The sequence below is a fragment of the Coturnix japonica genome, unplaced genomic scaffold (assembly GCF_054131305.1).
Source record: "Coturnix japonica strain WE unplaced genomic scaffold, WE-NBRP24 Scf041, whole genome shotgun sequence".
Taxonomy (NCBI): Eukaryota; Metazoa; Chordata; class Aves; order Galliformes; family Phasianidae; genus Coturnix; species Coturnix japonica.
This window is the reverse complement of record NW_028188944.1, coordinates 3,394,327-3,407,841: the sequence shown is the minus strand read 5'-3', so window position 1 is coordinate 3,407,841 and position 13,515 is coordinate 3,394,327. Positions and strand designations below refer to the sequence as shown.

General features: G+C 50.7%; 1 long non-coding RNA gene across 3 annotated transcripts in view; it reads right to left on the bottom strand.

The window, feature by feature from the left end:
• Positions 1 to 805: 805 nt before the first annotated feature.
• LOC146752810 (uncharacterized) overlaps positions 806 to 13,515 on the bottom strand; it is a 64,044-nt gene continuing 51,334 nt past the window's right edge. Inside the window, exons 1-5 of one of the 3 annotated variants that reach the window (XR_014940407.1) lie at positions 2,445 to 2,553; positions 2,308 to 2,343; positions 1,709 to 1,744; positions 1,321 to 1,389; positions 806 to 1,161 (exon numbers count right to left, since the gene is read on the bottom strand). This is a non-coding gene — a long non-coding RNA (uncharacterized LOC146752810). Of the gene's footprint in view, positions 1,162 to 1,320; positions 1,390 to 1,708; positions 1,745 to 2,307; positions 2,344 to 2,444; positions 2,554 to 13,515 lie in introns of those variants that run through there. The other 2 variants (XR_014940405.1, XR_014940406.1) reach the window with 2 other exon arrangements.

Below are 13,515 nucleotides of genomic sequence, written 5' to 3'. Positions count from 1 at the left end.
CCTTATGGCTGTGGTGATGAGTTAGCTACATAGAAATTTTGGCCCTAGTACAGGCAGAGCTGATGGCAGGAGTCAATGCCCAGCCAGGTGTGCCCGACCCAGCCCAGCTGGGCAGGGATAACAAGGTAACCCACAGGGCCATTGGCTTAGGCTGCAGCTATCTTACACTGCTGGAAGATGTTCCAGCCTTGTCTCTGTGCCTCTTCTGGATCCAGAGCTCAAGGTGGGCGAGCAGAACCTCTGTGGGAGTTGTGTTTTAATCCAGCAGGTGCTTGAGCAACATATGCTCATCTGCTCACTCCCCACTCTTCCTAGTGATCACTGATCAAGAGAGGGTGTCACTGGTCATCAGGGGGCTTCATTGGTCATCAGGAGATTTGAGGCGTCCATGGGAGGGGATGTGCAGACCTTGTTCTGGGAGATGGGGCACTGATGCAAGAGGACTAAAGCAAACCCAAAGGAGGGACAAGTGGCTGCAGTAAGACTGGGGGTAAAAGGAGGGTGATGTAGTCACACTGTGTCCATGGGTCAAAGTGTAACGAGTTTGGGATGAATTGTATGGAGGAGCTGAGAGAGAGCAGAGGGAGGGTACTCGAACTGCTTGGCAGCATGAGGATCTCCATCCTTTAGGACTTTGAGGCAGATGATGAGAGAGGGTGGTGAAGCCCACAGGGGTGCAGGACATGGTGTGCATGGCATGGAGCTGGGGAAGCTTCCCAGCACTTTGAGGTGACCACTGCCAGGCAGGGACAGATCCAAGCAGTCCGTGCTGAGCATGAGAACAAGGACACAGACACACAGAGTGTAGCTTTGCTGAGGGATTTATTGATCATCAGAGGGTGTCATTGATCATCAAGGTCTTCATTGGTCATCAGAGGGCAACGCTAGTCATCAGAGGGCAGCAATGGTCATCAGAGGATGTCAGAGGGCATCACTGGAAAGGAGGAGCCTTGTCCCTGCAGGGTTTGTCCCCAAGGACTTAGGGCAGGAGAAGGACTGGCAGCAGCCAAGAGACCCAGGGCAGGATGTGGGTCCCCTGGGGACAGAAGCCATAGCCCCTGTCCCAGCTGCATGGTGACTCTGGGCCATCCATAGGGCACCCTGAGCCTGCCCCCTCCAGATCTGTTCCTCTGCACATCTCTGTAGACTGCAAGCGAAAGGCTGGAGGTGAAGAGTGGCCAGGTCCCCCTGGAACTGGTCAGGGACAGTCCCCTCCATAACATCAATTCCCAGCACCTGATGCCCAGTCCTCAGGGCTCCAGATACAGCCAGGGTCCCCTAAGTCCCCCGTGGGGTTATAAGCATCCCCGTGCTGCTCACCTAGACATGTAAATCCAGGGCCACACGTCTCACGCGCGGGGGATTCTCCTCAGTCCTGCTGAGCACATCCTGGGGAAAAAGGGGCCATCAGGGATACACAGAGGGTATGGGGAGAATGGAACACACTGTGGGCAATAAGACACAGTGGGATACCCTGAAGGTGCAGGGACCCATTGTGGGCACAAGAACAGCATGGCCAAAGCATGGTCCTGTAGCCAGCTCAGCCCCAACTGCCCCCCATTGCCTCCTTCCCCTGACCATTGCCCTCCCACATCTGGAGGGAGCCCAACAGCAGCCTTGGGGCGGCAGGAGTGTCCCCAAGTCTCAGGGGAACTGAGAACAGCAAGACATCTCAGCCCCATCCTTGCCCCAGGGTCACCCAACTCACCAATCCAGGAAGGGCAACAGCAACAGGTGGTGGCACCTGGGGAAGAAGAGCCATGAGGCAGCAATGAGGGAACTGTGAGTCTGGGGGATCACAGGGTGACCCCATCCAAGCAGCCTGGTTGGTCCCAAGGCTGCCCCCAACCTCATGGTTGCCAAGGTCTTTGCACCTCTGCCCATGGGCAGGAGCCCAGGGCTGGGGTTGGGCATAAGGACAGGGCAGGGCTTTGGGGGGCCCAAAGGAGGGGAATAGGGGTGCCAAGAGTCTTGGGGGTGCTAAACAGAGAGGAATGGAGAATGAGGGAAAATGAAACACAAGGGATTGGGGACCTAAAGAGATGAGAATTGGGTTGCCAATTAAAGGAGATCTGTTGGTGCAAAAAGGATGGGATGTGGGGACCCAAAGAGATGGCATTTGGAACAGCCAAGAAAAGGGATTTGGGGGAGCCAGAGAAAAGATGACTAGGGTGCAAATGGAAGAAATTTGGATGTGCCAAATATAGGGGCAGCCTCTGCCAGGCAGGGACAGACCCCACCTGCTCCTTCAGAGCTCCCTGCAGGGCCATCCTTGGGCACAATCAGCATGACTGCCCAGGCACTCACCACAGCAACTTCTGAGTCCGGCACTTGCACAAGTGACTGTGGGGAGAGGAGTAGGAGAGAGAGTGAGAGATTGCGTCGGGGGTCCCCAGTAGCCAATCACCTCCAGCCCCAGCCCACATCCCCCACAGATGCTTCACCTGAGCTTCCACTGTGCAGCACAGGGCAGCAAGGAGCATCACGAGGCTGAGCACAGCTGCCTTCATGTTCCTCTGTGCTCTGGGAGCTGGGTGAGGCTGCAGGAGGCAACGTCTGCATTTATCCTCCCAGAGCCCCTCCCACTCCCCAGATGCCCCTGGGCTTGGCACTCTCCCCTGACATGGACTGAGCCCAGCATGCAGCCGTCCCCTTCCTTGGCCCCAGGAAACATGAGGAAGCCAGGGATCAGAGGAAGAACACTGAGTGCTGGGATCCTGATGGCACTGAGCCCAAAGCCCTCAGGTCCCAGCACTCAGCACACACAGCCTTTCTTTCACCCAGGACCACCTAGAGATAACACTGTCCTCATATCATGTCTTTGTCCAAGGACTCATCCCTGAGTTCTGTCCTGTCCTGTGAAACTACAAGGTGTGAGGCTGATTCTTTTTGGGAACTAGGATACAGCATTTGGGGAAACTGGGAGGTGAGAGGGTAATAGGGACATGGGTAGTGAGGAACTTATGGAGATATTTGGAAGGCAAGGGGACACAGGGATATGAGGACATGAAGATATGAGAACATCATGTGATACGAACACATCATGGGAACATGAGTATGTCACGGCAGTTTGGGGAAGTCATGGAGATATGGGAAAATGGGGACGTGCAACCAAATGGGAACTTCTTGGTGACAGGGATCTGGAAGTTTGTAGGTGGGGCCATCATGGCCAGGCTGGATGTAGCTCTGGGCAGCCTGGTCTGGTGGTTGGTGACCCTGCACATAGCAGGGTGATTGAAACTAGATGATCATTATGATACGTTTAACTCAGGCCATTCTATGATTCTGTGTGGGCAGTGGGGACAGTTGGGTGATAGGGAAACATAGACACAGGAAGGTTGGCAGTGTTCACTCAGTTGCTTTGTCATCATGCTGGAGATCAGGAGTGAATAACAGAACTTGGCTATGGCTGATTGGTTTCCTCCTCATTTATTGCTTCAAAACCCAAAGACCATGCCTTTTAGAATCATGGAATCTCAAAATCATGGAATACCTGAACCATGGAATCACAGACTAGAATCAGCGAGTCATGGAATCACAGAGCCATGAAATCACAGCACCATAGAACTATAGAATCATGGCATCATTCAGGTGGGACAAGACCACTTAAGTCACGTCAGGAGATGTGTCATGCATTTTCTGCTGTCTTTACATAGCCAAGAGCAGAAGTCCCCATGTTACATCCAGATATCTGCATTGCATGTCTGAGATGGCAGTAGTGCTGCCTCTGTCCATGAGGACAGTTTGCCATTAGGACACGCAGGCACAGAATCCAAGGCTGAGGGTGAAAATTGGCTGAAGGTACCTGAATAAGATCTGAAGTCACTGGGCTGTGTGCCTGAACTTCAGAGAACAAAGGTGTCCTATGGGTTTTGTTCCCATGATGGTCCAGCCTCCTGTCATAGCTTCAAAGAAAGTGAGTCTTGTTGTATCTGGATGAAAGGAAAGAAATAATAGAGAGCTGATAAATGGCTTAGAACTGCAAACAACTCAAGGATTCTACAAGGAAACATGATATGCCAATTTGAAGTGCTTCATCTGACAGAACAGCCAGCTGGTCACAGCTTTCACGGGGCATTTCCCATAAACAGGAGAGCTGCTGTGGGTCATCTCTGAGAAGAACACTTGAATGTTTACGTTGGGAATTGCCCAGAGAGCAGCCAGCTGGAAGAGTTTCCTTTGGGCTGCTTCTGCTCTGTGCAGTATTTGTCAGAGCTGATCAGTGCTGCCTCATTCACTACACTTAAATGTAACGTGGCATTATCCCTACTCTGGGGTGCTTTTGGAAAGAACCAACCAACTGCCCGTGCTGCCATCAGTGAGGAATCTTAACTGAGGTGAGGTACAGGCTGTCTTTGAGATCAGTGTAAAGTAGGTGGGTGACATTTGATAGCAATTTTATGTGAAAGGTTCTCCTTGGGAAAACCCCTCGGCTGGTTTGATGATATCTAAAAAGAAACACTCAGGCTTTTGTAACAGTCAAACACTGAACAAGTGAAATGTGACATGGTTGGAGTTCTCAGGCTGCTCATCCAACAGCCTCCCCTGCAGTGATCTCCCCATCATGGCATCATTTAGGTTAGAAATGACCTCTCAGGTCAACCAACTGTTACCTCAGATAAGAGCTGCATCAGAAGTAATGCCTCGTCTTATGTTACCTGGGCTGTAAAATCAAAGGCGGATGCTGGAGATGTGACTGTAGGGGCTGAACCTTCCCAACAGCATCTCATTACGTGTTGCTGCCAGGAGACAGCTGTCAGCAGATGGGCAGCCTGACAGAATGGCATCTGACGTGGAAGTGCATATGAAGCAAAAGTGTGTCATTCAATAACTACAAGTGGAAAAAAGTTACATTCATTGACATTGACCAATACTTGCTGAATGTTTCTGGAGACCAAACAGTGGATGTGAGCAGAGTGAGCGAGAGGGAGGTGTGTTTCAGCAGTGGTAATGATGACAGACAGAGCGACTGCATTTCCTTTATTCTGTTAAGGTTGACAAAGAGCCTAGTTCATTATGTACACTGTGTTTGGGCTACACTACAAAGGGTTTCAATTACGACTTAGTAGTGAAAAGATTGCAGTATTTTTTAAAAAAGGATAAGAATAAATTACACATATAAAATGGCACAAAAAAAAAAAAAACAATAAAAGAGAGCTTGATTCAGTAAAAAGCTGCATTACAAGCCATGAATTCCACAAGATGGGCAGTTCACTGCTTTTGAAAGAAATTGGTCATCGCTTTCCTCACTGCATCCTTGACCTCCCTGTTCCTCATGCTGTAGATGAGGGGGATCACTGCTGGAGGAACCACTGAGTACAGAAGTTCCACTGGCAGATCCAGGAGTGGGGAGGAAATGGTCGGGGGCTTCTGGTAGGCAAAAGCACCAGTGCTGAGAAACATGGAGACCACAGCCAGGTGAGGGAGGCACGTGGAGAAGGCCTTGTGCCGTCCCTGCTCAGAGGGCATCCTCAGCACAGCCATGAAGATCTGCACATAGGACACAACTATGAAAACAAAGCACCCAAAGAATAAACTGGAACCAAAAAAGAGAAACACAGCTTCCCTGAGGTAGGAGGCTGAGCAGGAGAGCTTGAGGATCTGTGGGATTTCACAGAAAAACTGGTTGACAACATTGCCTTGGCAGAGAGGCAGTGAAAACGTGCTGGCAGTGTGCAGCAGGGAATGGAGAACCCCAGTGCCCCAGGCAGCTGCTGCCATGGTGGCACAAGCTCTGCTGTCCATCAAGGTCCCGTAGTGCAGGGGCTTGCAGATGGCAACATAGAGAGACATGATGGTGAGAAGGACATGATGGTGAGAAGGGAATACTCTGCTGAGATGAAGAAGACAAAGAAAAAGAGCTGTGCAACACATCCTGTGTAGGAGATGGCCCTGGTGTCCCATAGTGTGTTGGCCAAGGCTTTGGGGAGAGTGGTGCAGATGAAGCTCAGGTCAAGGAGGGCCAGGCTGAGGAGGAAGAAGTACATGGGGGTGTGCAGGCAGCGGTCGCAGGCTACGGCTGTGCTGATGAGGCCGTTGCCCAGGAGGGCAGCCAGGTAGATGCCCAGGAAGAGCCAGAAGTGCAGGAGCTGCAGCTGCCGCGTGTCTGCCAACGGCAGCAGGAGGAACTTGCTGATGGAGCTGCTGTTGGACATCTGCTGTTCCTGGGCTTGGAGTCCTGTTCAGAGAACAGAAGATAATGACAAGTCCAGACTATTCTCAGAGACACTCCTGCTATGCTATAAAATTTTCTGTTCCCTCTGGAAAATGATCATTTAACACCATAACTTGTATTTATTTCCATGAGCTTCACCATCCCATTAGGAGAAGATTAGGGAGCTCTTTCTCCTCATTTCCTAATCATACCCCAGCCTCCAGGATATTTTCCTCTTTACTGCAGCTGTTCTTCGACACCCCAGCCCCAGCCTCTGTGCACTTCAGTTTGTCTTAGAGAAATCTGCCTGTTTGCAGGACAAGTGAACTATTAATATCTGCAGAAAACAAAGAAACTATAACCTAATCTGGTTATATCCTTTTAGGTAGATGAGGCTGACTCATAACCAGTGTGACTGATTACAAAACAGCCAACTGACTGGAGAAATATTGGGGAGTCTCAGAGCCTGGCAGGCAGCAGAGTCCTTGTCCCAGCACAAAGTCCTTGGGGCACAGCAGGGACCCTGCTCTACAGGACAGCCTTGGGCACCTGCCTGCAGCCCCAGCAGCACAGCCTGCAGCCATCCTGATGCTGCAGCACAGAAGCCCTCAGCTGGAGCAGAAATCTTTTTCCACAGTAAAGCAAGATGCAGTGCCTACAGACAGATCTTCTATGGGATGTCCCCAGATTGGTGATCCCTCCTGAAAAAGCAGCTGTGCTGCCTACTGCAAGAGACTTACCATGTCGTGGTCTGTGAGAAATGCTCCTCCAGTGAGCTCACAGCCTGCTCACACCATACACACTTTGTAAGCTCTCTCTCCCCTCTCTTCTGTCCTCATATCACCTGCAGATCATGACCCAGCCCTGCTGTTCTGTGCACAAGAGTGGTTCCTGGGCACAGCTGTCTCTCTGCAGCGCTCCCCACTTGTAAGAGCTCCCTGTGTCTCAGGAGCCTGGCCCTGCTCAGCAGCAGAGTATGCCATGTTTATCCTTCCCACTCGTCTCCCATGAGATGTCCCTGGGTCTTCATGGCCAACAGCTCCTGAAAGACAACAGCATCATGACTGTACTTTGAAATCTGTTAAGTTAAACACCATATTTCAAGTGGTCAGTGACTAATTCCAGACATGTGGTGAGTCCTACCAGAGTGTGTTTGCTGAAACAAAAGGGGTACGCAGACAAGGACAGGGAATCCTAGAATCATAGAGTCACCAAGGTTGGAAAAGTCCTAAAAGATCATCCAGTCCAGCTATTCACCTATCACCAGTAGCTCCCACTAAACCATGTCCCACAACACAACATCCAGTCATTCCTAGAACACTTCCAGGTGGCTTGCAGAATCAATGGGGTCAATGGGGCCCATATGGGGTTGTGGGTCCTTTATGGGGTTGTGTAGCCTGAATGGGGTCAATGGGGCACATATAGGATTGTGGGGCCTATATGGGGTCTTTGGGGCCGATATTGGTTGTGGTGCCAGTATGGGGTGTATGTGGCCCATATGGGGTCTATGGGACTCATATGTGTTTGTGGGGCTTATATGGGGTTTTGGGCTTATATGGGGTTGTGGGGCCATTATGGGGTCTATAGGGCCCATATGGGGTTGTGGGGCCTGCATGGGGTCCATGGGCCCATATGGGGTTGGGTGGCCTGTATAGGGTCTATGGGGCTCATATGGGGTTGTGGGGCCTGTATAGGGTCTATGGGGACCATAAGGTGTTGTGGGGTCTGTATGTGGTCTATGGGGCCTATATGGGTTTGTGGGGCCCATATGGGGTTGTGGGGCCTTTATGGAATCTATGGGTCCCATATGGGGTTGTGGGGCCTGTATGGAGTTGTGGGTCCTGTATGGGGTGGTGGGGCCTGTATGGAGTTGTGGGTCCTGTATGGGGTGGTGGGGCCTCTAACGAGTCTTTGGGGCCCATATGGGATTGTGGGGCCTGTATGGGGTCTTTGGGGCCCATATGTGGTTGTAGTGCCTTTATGGGGTCTATGGGGCCCATATGTGGTTGTAGTGCCTTTATGGGGTCTATGGGGCCCATATGGAGTTGTGGGAACTATATGGGGTTGTGAGGTCTGTATGGGGTATATGGGGGCCCATATGGGGTTGTGGGGCCTGTATGGGGTTAATGGGGCCCGTATGGGGTTAATGGGGCCCGTATGGGGCTGTGCGGCATTTATGGGGTCTATGGGGCCCCTATGGAGTTTTGGGGAATGTATTGTCTCTATGAGGCTCATATGTGCTTGTGGGGCCTGTATGGGGTCTATGGAGCCCCTATGAGGTCTATGGGCATATATGGGATTTTGGGGCCCATATGGGTTTGTGGGAAGTATATGGGGTTGTGGGGCCTGTATGGGGTCTATGGGGCCCATATAGGGTTGTGGGGTCTGTATGGGGTCTATGGGGCCCATATGGGGTTTTGGGGGCTGGATGGTGTCTATGGGGCCCATAAGGGGTCTATGGGTCCCATATGGGGTCTATGGGTCCTATATGGGGTTGTGGGGCCCATATGGGGTTGTGGGGCCTTTATGGAATCTATGGGGCCCATATAGGGTTGTGATGCCTGTATGGGGTGTATGGGGCCCATATGGTGTTTTGAGGCCTGTATAGGGTCTATGGGTCTTATATGCTGTTGTGGGGCCTTTATGAGGTTTAGGGGCCTGTATGGGGTCTATGGGGCCCATATGGGGTTGTGGTTCCTGTCTGACATCTGTGGGGCCCATATGGGGTTGTGGGACCTGTATCAGGTCTATAGGGCCCATATGGTGTTGTGGGGCCTGTATGGAGTTGTGGGTCCTGTATGACGTGGTGGGGCCTCTACGGAGTCTTTGGAGCCCATATGGGATTTTGGGGTCTGTATGGGGTTGTGGAACCTGTATGCTGTTGTGGGGCCCACATGGGGTTGTGGGGAATATATGTGGTTGTGGGACCTGTATGGGGTCTGTGGGGCCCATATGTGGTTGTGGGGCCTGTATTGGGTCTATGGGTCTCATATGGGGTAGTGGGACCTTTATGGTGTTTTGGGGCCTGTATAGGGTCTATGGTGCCCATATGGGTTTTTGGGGCCTGTATGGGGTTGTCTGGCCTATATGGGGTTTTGGGAACTGTATGGTGTCTATAGGGTCCATATGGGGTTTTGGAGCCTGTATGGGGTCCATGAAGCCCATATGGAGTTGTGGGGCCTGTATGGGTTCTATGGGGCCCATAAGGGGTTGTGGGTCCCATATGGGGTTATGAGGCCCATATGGGGTTGTAGGGCTGGTATGGTGTTTTGAGGCCTGTAAGGGGTCTATAGGGCCCATATGGGATTGTGAAGCCTGTATGGGGTCTCTGGGGCCTATATGGGGTTGTGGGGCATATATGGGGTTGTGTGGCCTGCTTGGGATTGTGGGACTTGTATGGGGTCTTTGGGGCCCATATGGGGTTGTTTGGACTGTATGCGGTTGTGGGGCCTGAGTGGGGTGTATGGGGCCGACATGGGGTTGTGGGGAATACATGTGGTTATGGGACCTGTATGGGGTCTATGGGGCCCATATTGGGTTGTGGGGGCATTTATGGGGTTGTGGGGTTTGTATGAGGTTGTGCAGCCTGTATGGGGCCTATGGGGTCCATATGGGGTTGTGGCGCTTGTGGGTTTGATTTAGGGTGAGTTTATGATTTAATGTGAGTGATTATTTTCAAAAAATTAAAGTTCTGATTTAAGAATCACTCTTTATCCTTTCAAAAATATAATTTACTTACCAAAATGATGTTTTTAATCCCTTAGAATTGCACTGTATCCCCAAAATACATTCATATTCATCATAAAGATGACATTATCTCCACAAAATGATATATGGCAGCAAAATATGACACACTACTTTTAGAATACCACAATTCCTCTACAAAATAAGAGCGTTTCCCCTGAAATACCAGTATCAGTTACAATTTTTGATTTTAACGCACGCCGTTCAATACATATAACAAAACTAAAAAAATCTCCTTGCAATGATTTGATTTTGTTTCCAAAATATTACTTATCAGGCCTAAAAATAGCATTTTCTAAACAAAATACTGGTATTCATTTGCAAAATAAGACATTTTCTTTACAGAATGATGCTTTCTAGCAAAACATCATAGTTACACTTCCACATAACCTCTATTACTCTATTATTATTATTATTAATCTTATACATACCCTTAATAACAATTCCACATACATTTGCCCAATAGACCCCATATAGACCCCAAAACCCTATATGGGCCCCACAGGCGCCATACAGGCCGCATAAAACCATAGAAGCCCCATAAACCCATATGGGCCCATAGACCCCCTACTAGCCCCACAATCCCATATGGGCCCCATAGACCCCATATAGACCCTACAACCCCATACAGGCCCCACAACTCCATATAGATCCCATAGACCCCATACCAACCCCAAAACCCCATATGGTCCCCATAGGCCTCATATAGGTGCCACAACTCCATACAGGCCCCATAGATCCCATACGGGCCCCAAAGACCCCATACAGTCCCCACAACCCCATGCAGGCCCCATAGACCCCATACTGGCCCCACAACGCATGTGGGCCCCAAAGACCCCATACAGGCTTCACAAACCCATATAGGCTCCACAACCCCATATGGGCCCCATAGACCCCATACAGGCCCCATAGACTCCATACAGGCCCCATAGACTCCATACAGGTGCCACAACCACATCTAGGCCCCACAACTCCATACAGGCCCCACAAATACATAAAGGCCCCACAACCTTATACAGACCCCACAACCACATATGAGAGCCACAACACCATATAGACCCCATAGACCCCAAAAAGGTGCCAAAATCCCATATGGGCCTCACAAAACCCTACAGACCCCACAAGCCAATATAGGGCCCACAACCCCATTTGGACCCCATAGACACCATACAGGCCCCACAACTTCATATGGGCCCCATAGAGCACATAAAGGCCCCACAAAGCAATATGTGCCCCATAGACCCCATGCAGGCCCCACAACACCATACAGGTCCCACAACACCATACAAGCCACATAGACCCCATACAGGCCCCACAACCACATATAGGCCCAACAAACCCATATGGACCCCATAGACCCCATAAAGGCCCCACATACCCATACCGGCCTCATTCCCCTAAAGGCCCCACAAACCCATATGGGCCATTTTGATCCCATATAGGCCCCACAACCCCATATTGTCCCCACAGACGCCATACAGGCCCCACAACCCCATATGGGACACATAAACCCAATATAGGCCCCACAACTCCATATAGACCCCATAGACCCCATACCAGCCCCCAAACCCCATATTGGCCCCATAGGCCTCATATTGGCCTCACAACCACATACAGGCCCAATATATTCCATATGGGCCCCAAAGACGCCATACAGGCCCCACAACACCATACAGGCCCCATAGACCCCATACAGGCCTCACAACCCCATATAGGACCTACAACACCATGTGGGCCCCATAGAATCCCATACAGGACCCACAAACCCATATAGGCCCCACAACCCCATAAAGGCCCCGCAATGTTCTACAGGCCCTACAACCACGTAAGAGACACAACACCATATAGGCCCCATAGACCCCAAACAGGCACCACAACACCATATAGGCCCCACAATCCCATATGGGCACCATAGATGCCATGCAGGCCCCACAACCCCATACAAGCCCCATAGACCCGATACAGGCCCCACAACCACATATAGGCCCAACAAACCCATACGGACCTCACAGACCCCATACAGGTCCCACAACCACATATATTCCCCACAACCCCATGTGGGCCCCACAGCAGCATACAGGTTCCACAACCCCATACAGACCCCAAAATCCCATATGGGCCCCAAAGACTCCGTAGAGGCCCCACCACGTCATACAGGACCCACAACTCCATACAGGCCCCACAACCCCATATAGGACCCATAGACCCCATATGGGACCCAGAGACCCCTTATGGGCCCCATAGACACCATCCAGCCCCCAAAACCCCATATGGGCCCCATAGACCCCATACAGGCCCCAAAACCTCATAAAGGCCCCACAACAGCATATAAGACCCATAGACCCTATACAGGCCTCAAAACACGTTTTTAAGCCCCAAATCCATTGCCCCCCCACCCTATATTATATAACCCCTTTTGAAGCACAAAAAAAGACCCCAAAGTGCCGTTTTTAAGCCCAAAATCCACCCTCCCCCTTCATATTAAAAACCATATTTGAATCCCACAAAAAGCCCCATAGACCCCGTTTTTAATCCCAAAATACACCCCGTGATGACCCAAAGTCGCTGTTTTTCAGCCCCAAAATACCGTGTTTGAAGACCCGGATGAGGAGGGACTTGTCGGCCTCCGTGTCCCACCAGGACGTGGGGGGCTCCAGTCAATCCAGCAATGGATCAAACTGTCTGCAATTCCCCCTCTCTCTGACCCCCTTAACATAAACTATCTATCTGTAACTGAACTTTGCCTTAGTGAGGCCCCCTTTCCCTTTCTGTAGCAAAGTGTTCCCTTTTCATCTACTATGGGGTCCTTTTTCACTATTTACTGACACTTCATGACGGATGGGCAAGGAAGATGAGGAAAAGCTGCTGCCCTTTGTGAGAGTGCACTGAGCTCTGCCTGGGGATGGCAGAGGAGCCAGCTGAGAACTGATGGAAAAGGCACAAAGAGGAGAGCAGCAGATTCTGTTCCTTGCTTCCTGATCAGGAAGAACAAGAGGAGAAGGACAGGCAGGAATCTGAGTTACAGCTCAGATGGAATTGTTTTCTTCAGACATTCCGCTATGGTGCAGTGTTTTAGTTCTAGGAGAAAGCCATTGATAACACTCTGATGTTTACAGCTGCTGCTAAGCAGTGCTGTACAGAGCCAAGGCCATGGTCAGTGGAGGGCACGTGGAGCTGGGGGGGAACAGAGTGAGGACAGCTGACTGATAGTGGCCAAAGGGACGTTCTCTATCAGCTGACAGCAAGCAGAAATTGTATTGAAAGGGGTGGGAGTTCATCTCAGTCTCTTCTCTTCCCAGTGCCCAACTGAGCATCAGTCTGGTGGTGCTGAGCAAGTGCTTGTGCATCAGTTGTTACATACAATTCCATATCAACAGATATATAGTGATAATTATTACACGTCTGCTTTTATCTCTCTTAGTAAATTGCTTTGTTACAACCCACAAGTTGTACTTTTTTTCCCAGTTCTCTTCCCCATCCCACTGGGAATAGGGCAGTGCACCAAGCACTGTGAGCTGCTGAGCCACATGTTGGGTTCAGCAACCACTGTCATTTTGGTGCCCGATGTGAGGCTCCAAGGGTTGAGATAACAGCACAACTGTCCAGAGTGAGATAAC